This window comes from Arachis hypogaea, chromosome 15 (genome assembly GCF_003086295.3).
Source record: "Arachis hypogaea cultivar Tifrunner chromosome 15, arahy.Tifrunner.gnm2.J5K5, whole genome shotgun sequence".
Taxonomy (NCBI): domain Eukaryota; kingdom Viridiplantae; phylum Streptophyta; class Magnoliopsida; order Fabales; family Fabaceae; genus Arachis; species Arachis hypogaea.
The window spans coordinates 136,563,361-136,573,029 of record NC_092050.1 but is presented as its reverse complement, the minus strand read 5'-3'; positions in this window follow the sequence as shown (position 1 = coordinate 136,573,029).

Sequence of the window (9,669 nt, the reverse complement as noted above, 5' to 3'; positions counted from 1 at the left end):
AATTACAGAAAAACACACAACTCATAGTAAAGTCCAAAAATATGAATTTTTCCTAAAAAATAATAGAATTAAACTAAAAATTAACTAAAACATCCTAAAAACTATATGAAATTAACCCCAAAAAGCGTATAAAATATCCGCTCATCACAACACCAAACTTAAACTGTTGCTTGTCCTCAAGCAACTAGACAAATAAAATAGAAGACTAATAGTTTGAGAGGCAATAATATCTCAGAGTTTTGAGTGAAGCTCAGATTCTAATTAGATGAGCGGGACTAGTAGCTTTTTGCTTCTGAACAGTTTTGGCATCTCACTTTATCCATTGAAGCTCAGAGTGATTGGCATCTATAGGAACTTAGAATTCAGATAGTGTTATTGAGTATCTTGTTTCTGTATGATGATTCTTGAACACAGCTATTTCATGAGTCTTGGCCGTGGCCCTAAGCACTTTGTTTTCCAGTATTACCACCGGATACATAAATGCCACAGACACATAATTGGGTGAACCTTTTAGATTGTGACTCAGCTTTGCTAAAGTCCCCAATTAGAGGTGTCCAGAGTTCTTAAGCACACTCTTCTTTTTGCTTTGGACCTTGACTTTAACCGCTCAGTCTCAAGTTTTCACTTGACACCTTCATGCCACAAGCACATGGTTAGGGACAGCTTGGTTTAGCCGCTTAGGCCAGGATTTTATTCCCTTAGGCCCTCCTATCCACTGATGCTCAAAGCCTTGGGATCCCTTTTTTGTTACCCTTGCCTTTTGGTTTTAAGAGATATTTGGCTTTTTGCTCTTGCCTTTTGGTTTTAAGAGCTTTGGCTTTTTCTGCTTGCTTTCTCTTTTTCTTTCTCTATTTTTTTTTCTGCAAGCTTTGTTCTTTGCTGCTTTTTCTTGCTTCAAGAATCATTTTTATGATTTTTTCAGATTATCAATAACATGTCTCATGTTCACCATTCTTTCAAGAGCCAACATATTTAACAGTCTTAAACAACAAAATCAAAAGACATATGCACTGTTCAAGCATTCATTCAGAAGACAGAAAGCATTGCCACCACATGTAACTAATTAGAATTTCTCTTATTAAAAACTCGAAATTTTATTGCCTCTTATTCAAAAGATCTACTATTTTATTCATGTTTAATGATGATGAGAAAAATAGACTATAACTTAATTGGAGATAAAATCAAAATAGATACTAATTACTACTATATGACTCCTAAGGTAAAACTAAAATGAGAACAATTATCACAGAGTTAAGGCTAAGATTAGAACTCAACAACCTTGAGGTTTGGAAGTGGATGTTCCTCTAGTCTGTGAGGCGCTTGGTCCTTGCCTCTTGGAGTGGGTTGTTTTCCTTTAGGGGCCATGATCTTAGTGATCACGGATAAGCACACCAAACTTAGAGCTTTGCTTGTCCTCAAGCAAAAGAAAAGAAAGGAGATGGGTAGAAGGAGAGCTCCTGCCCACCATCCTGGCGTTTGAACGCCCAAACACTGTCTGTTTTGGGCGTTCAACGCCCAAATGCTGCTCTCCTGGGTGTTCAACGCCCAGTTGTTGCCCGTTTCTGGCGTTGAACGCCAGATAGCTATCCTTACTGGCGTTCAGCGCCCACTGGATGCCCATTTTGGGCGCTGAACGCCCAAAAATGGCCTTCACTGGCATTTTCTTGCCAGTGAGCTCCCTATCTCTATTTTGTGTGCAGATTCCTTCTGTAACCCTGTAAACTTATGCAAATGATTCTTTACCTTAGTGTCAGTGAACTTTATATAAACAAATAAAAATAAAAATAGGGCAGAATGCTTAGAGGATTGATGCCCCATGGCTGGGTTGCCTCCCAGCAAGCGCTTCTTTATTGTCTTTAGCTGGACCTTGCTGAGCTTTTAATCTAGCTTCAGCGTTGAGCATTCTTGCTCAATGTTGCCTTCAAGATAATGCTTGATTCTCTGTCCATTGACAATGAACTTCTTATCAGAATCAATATCTTGAAGCTCCACATAACCATATGGTGATACACTTGTAATCACGTACGGTCCCCTCCACCGGGATTTCAGTTTCCCGGGGAATAGCCTGAGTCTAGAGTTAAACAACAGAACCTTCTGTCCTGGTTCAAAGATTCTAGATGACAGCTTTCTGTCATGCCACTTTTTTTATTTTTCTTTATAAAGCTTGGCATTTTCGAAAGCTGTGAATCTAAATTCTTCTAGCTCATTTAGCTGGAGCAATCTTTTTTCTCCTGCTAATTTGGCATCAAAGTTTAGGAATCTGGTTGCCCAGTAGGCTTTATGTTCCAGTTCCACGGGCAGGTGACATGCCTTACCATACACAAGTTGGTATGGAGAGGTCCCTATAGGAGTCTTGAATGCTGTTCTGTAAGCCCACAGAGCATCATCCAAGCTCCGTGCCCAATCCTTTCTACGGGTACTTACTGTTCGTTCTAGGATTCTCTTTAATTCTCTGTTAGAGACTTCAGCTTGCCCATTAGTTTGTGTATGATATAGAGTAGCCACCTTATGGCGAATTCCATACCGAACCATGGCAGAGTAAAGCTGTTTGTTGCAGAAGTGAGTGCCCCCATCACTGATTAGTACTCTAGGGACACCAAACCTGCTAAAGATATGTTTCTGGAGGAACTTCAGCACTGTTTTAGTATCATTGGTGGGTGTGGCAATGGCCTCAACCCATTTTGATACATAGTCAACTGCCACCAGAATATAAGTGTTTGAGTATGATGGTGGGAAAGGTCCCATAAAGTCAATTCCCCATACGTCAAACAACTCAATCTCCAAGATCCCTTGTTGAGGCATGGCGTAACCATGAGGCAGATTACCAGCTCTTTGGCAACTGTCACAGTTACGTACAAACTCTCGGGAATCTCTATGGAGTGTGGGCCAATATAAGCCACATTGGAGGACCTTGGTGGCTGTTCGCTCACCTCCGAAATGGCCTCCATATTGAGATCCATGGCAATGCCATAGGATCCTCTGTGCTTCTTCTCTAGGAACACACCTACGGATAATTCCGTCTGCACATCTCTTAAAGAGATAGGGTTCATCCCACAAGTAGTACTTTGCATCAGTAATTAATTTTTTCTTTTATTGCCTGTTGTACTCCTTGGGTATGAACCTTGCAGCTTTATAGTTTGCAATATCGGCAAACCATGGTGTTTCCTGAATGGCAAATAAATGCTCATTCGGAAAAGTCTCAGAGATCTCAAGAGAGGGGAGGGGCGTCCCTTCTGCTGGCTCTATCCGGGACAGATGATCAGCCACTTGGTTCTCTATCCCTTTTCTGTCTCTTATTTCTATATCAAACTCTTGCAGAAGCAACACCCATCTGATGAGCCTGGGTTTTGAATCCTGCTTTGTGAGTAGATATTTAAGAGCAGCATGGTCAGTATACACAATCACCTTTGATCCTACTAAGTATGATCTGAACTTGTCAATGGCGTAAACCACTGCAAGTAATTCTTTTTCTGTGGTTGTGTAATTTTTCTGGGCATCATTTAAAATGCGACTACCATAATAAATGACATGCAGAAGCTTGTCATGCCTCTGTCCCAGTACTACACCAATGGCGTGATCACTGGCATCACACATTAGCTCAAATGGTAACGTCCAGTCTGGTACAGAAATAACTGGTGCTGTGACCAGCTTAGCTTTCAGCGTTTCAAATGCCTGCAGGCACTCTGTGTCAAACACAAATGGCGTGTCAGCAGCTAGCAGATTACTTAGAGGTTTTGCGATTTTTGAAAAATCCTTTATAAACCTCCTATAGAATCCTGCATGCCCCAGAAAGCTTCTGATTGCCTTAACATTGGCAGGTGGTGGTAATTTTTCAATTACCTCTATTTTTGCTTGATCCACCTCTATTCCCTTGTTTGAGATTTTATGCCCGAGAACAATTCCTTCAGTCACCATGAAGTGACATTTTTTCCCAGTTTAAAACTAGGTTGGTTTCTTGGCATCTCTTCAGAACAAGTTTTAGGTGATCAAGACAGGAGCTGAATGAGTCTCCATATACTGAGAAGTCATCCATGAAAACTTCCAGAAATTTTTCCACCATATCAGAGAAAATAGAGAGCATGCATCTCTGGAAGGTTGCAGGCGCATTACATAGCCCAAATGGCATCCTTCTATAAGCAAACACTCCAGATGGACATGTGAATGCTGTTTTCTCTTGATCCTGGGGATCCACTGCAATCTGGTTATAGCCTGAGTAGCCATCCAAAAAGCAGTAGTACTCATGACCTGCTAGTCTTTCTAGCATCTGGTCTATGAATGGTAAAGGAAAATGATCCTTTCTGGTGGCTGTATTGAGTCTTCTGTAGTCAATACACATGCGCCACCCTGTAACTGTTCTTGTAGGAATCAGTTCATTTTTTTCATTATGAATCACTGTCATGCCTCCCTTTTTTGGGACGACTTGGACAGGGCTCACCCAGGGGCTATCAGAAATAGGATAAATAATCCCAGCCTCTAGTAATTTGGTGACCTCTTTCTGCACCACTTCCTTCATGGGTGGATTAAGCCGCCTCTGTGGTTGAACCACTGGTTTGGCATTATCCTCCAATAGGATTTTGTGCATGCATCTAGCTGGGCTTATGCCCTTAAGGTCACCTATGGACCACCCAAGAGCTGTCTTGTGTGTCCTTAGCACTTGAATAAGCGCTTCCTCTTCCTGTGAATTTAAAGCAGAGCTTATGATCATTGGAAAAGTGTCACCTTCTCCCAGAAATGCATATTTCAAGGATGGTGGTAGTGGCTTGAGCTCGGGTTTAGGAGGTTTTTCCTCTTCTAGAAGAAATTTCAGAGGCTCTTTCATGTCCTCTGAGTCCTTCAAATCAGGCTGAACATCCTTAAAGATTTTTTCCAACTCTGATTCGAGACTCTCAGCCATGTTGATCTCTTCTACCAAGGAGTCAATAAGATCAACTTTCATGCAGTCTGTTGATGTGTCTGGATGCTGCATGGCTTTAACAGCGTTCAACTTAAACTCATCATCATTGACTCTTAGGGTTATTTCCCCCTGTTGGATGTCAATGAGGGATCGTCCAGTTGCTAGGAAGGGTCTTCCTAGAATGAGAGTAGCACTCTTGTGCTCCTCCATTTCCAGCACAACAAAGTCAGTGGGAAAGGCAAATGGCCCAACCTTGACAATCATGTCTTCAATCACGCCTGATGGGTATTTAGTGGAGCCATCAGCAAGCTGAAGACATATCCGGGTTGGTTTAACTTCTTCAGTTAAACCAAGCTTTCTGATAGTGGATGCAGGTATTAGGTTGATACTTGCCCCAAGATCACATAAAGCTGTCTTGGTGTAATTACCTTCTAATGTGCATGGTATCAGAAAACTCCCAGGGTCTTTAAGCTTTTCAGGAAAGCTTTTCAGAATGACTGCACTGCATTCTTCAGTGAGGAGAACTCTTTCTGTTTCTCTCCACTCCTTTTTATGACTCAAGATATCTTTCATGAACTTGGCATAAGAAGGTATTTGCTCAAGTGCTTCTGCAAATGGAATCTTTATTTCAAGAGTCCTTAGATAATCTGTAAAGCGAGCAAATTGCTTATCCTACTCCTCTTTCTGGAGTTTTTGAGGATAAGGTATCTTGGCTTTATATTCCTCAACCTTAGTGGTTAAAGAAGCCTTTTTAGAGGGGTTGTTATCAGTACTTGTGTGTGTCTGATCCCTCACTGGTAATTGAGTGCCAGAGTTAGAAACTGGAGTGACGTTAGACGCCAACTCCTTGTCTGTTCATGGCGTCTGAACGCCAGAATTGTGCCCATTTTGGGCGTTCAGCGCCAGATCTTGCCCAGTTTGGGCGTTCAACGCCAGATCCTTGCCCATTTCTGGCGTTGAACGCCAGTTTTGCCTTGTTTCTGGCGTTGAACGCCAGTTTTAGGCATGCTTTGGGCGTTCAGCGCCAGCCTTCCACCAATTTTCTGGCGTTTTAGTGCCAGAATTATTTTTCCCTGGGCTCTTATTGTCCTTAGGTGAATTTTGGGTGGTTTGCTCATTCCTTAGCTTTTTGCTGCCTTGAGGTGGGGTATTTAATGTTTTCCCACTTCTTAATTGAACTGCTTGGCATTCTTCTGTTATTTGTCTTGACAGCTGCTGCTTTGTTTGCTTAAACTGTTCTTCCATATGTATATTAGCCATCCTTGTCTCTTGTAGTCTATCTTTGAATTCGGCTAATTGCTTTGTTAGGAAGTCCAATTGCTGGTTGAATTCAGCAGCTTGTTTCACAGGACTGAGTTCAGCAGTTGCTGTTTTAACCTCTTCTTTCATGGAAGGGTCACTGCTTAGGTACAGATGCTGATTCCTGGCAACTGTATCAATGAGCTCTTGAGCCTCTTCAATTGTCTTTCTCATGTGGATAGATCCACCAGCTGAGTAATCTAGAGACATCTGAGCTCCTTCAGCAAGCCCATAATAGAAGATGTCTAACTGAACCCACTCTGAAAACATTTCAGAGGGGCATTTTCTTAGCATCTCTCTGTATCTCTCCCAGGCATCATAAAGAGATTCATTATCTCCTTGTTTAAAGCCTTGGATGTCCAGCCTTAGCTGTGTCATCCATTTTGGGGGAAAGTATTGATTCAGGAATTTTTCTGTCAGCTGTTTCCATGTCCTTATGCTGGCCTTAGGTTGGTTATTCAACCACCTCTTAGCTTGATCTTTTACAGCAAATGGAAACAGAAATAGTCTGTAGACATCTTGATCTATTTTCTTATCACGTACTGTGTCAGCAATTTGTAAAAATTGTGCCAGAAACTCTGTAGGTTCTTCCTGTGGAAGACCGGAATACTGGCAACTTTGCTGCACCATGATAATGAGCTGAGGATTCAACTCAAAGCTACTAACTCCAATGGAGGATATGCAGATGCTACTCCCATATGAAGCAGTAGAGGGGTTAGAATATGACCCCAGAGTCCTCCTGGACTGTTCATTTCCGCTTAGGTCCATGATGGAGAAAGGGAGATGATGTAAAATAGAGAATTTTTTTTATTTCGAAAATAAAATAAATTAATAAAATAAATAAAAATAGGTGAAGATTTTTGAAAAAAATGAGGGGAGAGAGAGTGGTAAGGAAGTTTTGAAAAAGATATGATTTGGAAAAGATTTTAAATTTTTGAAAAAAAAAATCTTAATTTTTAAAAATAATTTTTGAAAATTTGTTTTAAAATTAGAGAGAAAAGATAATTTTGAATTTAGTGAGGAAAGAGAAAAACAATAAAATAGCACAAGATTTAAAATTTTTAGATCTAATGCTCCTTGTTTTTTTTTTGAAAATTTTGATGGAAAACACCAAGGAACACCAAACTTAAAAATTTTAAGATCAAGACACAAGGAAAACTCAAAAACACTTTGAAGACTCACAAGAACACCAAACTTAAAATTTTTAGAAAACCAACTAAAATTTTCGAAAACCAAAGGGAAATCAACAAGAACACCAAACTTAAAGTTTGGCACAGGATTTAATAGAAAAAAAAATATTTTTGAAAAAGATTTTAAAAATATGATAGCCAATTACCATGAACATAAACACCACGTTCTAACTAATTGAGCTATAAATTTAAAGTATTTTAACAAGGGATAAATAATAAAAGACTCTAAACTAAAAAAGAAAAATTTTTCCTAATCTAAGCAACAAAATAAACCGTTAGTTGTCCAAACACGAACAATCCCCGGCAACGGTGGCAAAAACTTGGTGCACGAATTTGTATGTTAATGTTACTAAAAGAGTGGCTATCCAAATTCGCACAACTAACCAGCAAGTGCACTGGGTCGTCCAAGTAATACCTTACGTGAGTAAGGGTCGAATCCCACGGAGATTGTTGGTTTGAAGCAATCTATGGTTATCTTGTAAATCTTAGTCAGGAAGTCAATTATGTTTATCAGTTGAATTGCGAATAAACAGGAGAGTAAGGATTAAAGGTTACTTGTTACGCAGTAATGGAGAATATGTTGGAGTTTTGGAGATGCTTTGTCTTCTGAATCTCTGCTTTCCTCTGTCTTCTGATTCACACACGCACGTCCTCCTATGGCAAGCTGTATGTAGGGGTTCACCGTCGTCAATGGCTACATCCCATCCTCTCAGTGAAGAATATGCTCACATGCTCTGTCACAGCACGGCTAATCATCTGTCGGTTCTCGATCATACTGGAATAGGATTCTTCATCCTTTTGCGTCTGTCACTAACGCCCAGAACTCGCGAGTTTGAAGCTCGTCACAGTCATTCGATCATTGAATCCTACTCAGAATACCACAGACAAGGTTTAGACTTTCCGGATTCTCATGAATGCCGCCATCAGTTCTAGCTTATACCACGAAGATTCTAATTAAGAGATCCAAGAGATACTCATTCAATCAGATATAGAACGGAGGTGGTTGTCAGGCACACGTTCATAGTTTGAGGAAGGTGATGAGTGTCACAGATCATCACCTTCATCACAGTGAAGCGCGAATGAACATCTTAGATAGGAACAAGCGTGTTTGAATGGAAAACAGAAATACTTGCATTAATTCATCGAGACACAGCAGAGCTCCTCACCCCCAACAATGGGGTTTAGAGACTCATGCCGTCAGAGAATACAAAGTTCAGATCTAAAATGTCATGAGATACAAAATAAGTCTCTAAAAGTTGTTTAAATACTAAACTAGTAGCCTAGGTTTACACAAAATGAGTAAACTATGATGGATGATGCAGAGATCCACTTCTGGGGCCCACTTGGTGTGTGCTGGGCTGAGACTTAAGTAATTCACGTGCAGAGGCCATTTGTGGAGTTGAACGCCAATTTTTATGCCAGTTTGGGCGTTCAACTCCAGCTTTTGATCCTTTTCTGGCGCTGGACGCCAGAATTGGGCAGAGAACTGGCGTTGAACGCCAGTTTATGTCGTCTATCCTTGTGCAAAGTATGGACTATTATATATTGCTGGAAAGCCCTGGATGTCTACTTTCCAACTCAATTGGAAGCATGCCATTTTGAGTTCTGTAGCTCCAGAAAATCCACTTTGAGTGCAGGGAGGTCAGAATCCAACAGCATCAGCAGTCCTTTTTTAGCCTGAATCAGATTTTTGCTCAGCTCCTTCAATTTCAGCCAGAAAAATACCTGAAATTACAGAAAAACACACAACTCATAGTAAAGTCCAGAAATATGAATTTTTCCTAAAAACTAATAGAATTAAACTAAAAATTAACTAAAACATCCTAAAAATTATATGAAATTAACCCCAAAAAGCATATAAAATATCCGCTCATCAGCCCTCCTATCCACTAATACTCAAAGTCTTGGATCCTTTTTTATTTTACTCTTGCCTTTTGGTTTAAAGGGCTATTGGCTTTTTCTACTTTCTTTTTCTTTTTCTTTCTCTCTTTTATTTATTTATTTTTTATTTTTTTTTCGCCAATTATTTTTTTTCTCTTTTTTTTGCAAGCTTTTCACTGCTTTTTCTTGCTTCAAGAATTATTTTTATGATTTTTCAGATTATCAATAACATTTCTCCTTTTCCATTATTCTTTCAAAAGCCAACAATTTTAACATTCATAAACAACAAATTCAAAAATATGCACTGTTCAAGCATTCATTCAGAAAACAAAAAGTATTGCCACCACATCAAAATAATTAAACTATTTTAAAATTCGAAATTCATGTACTTCTTTTTCAAATTCA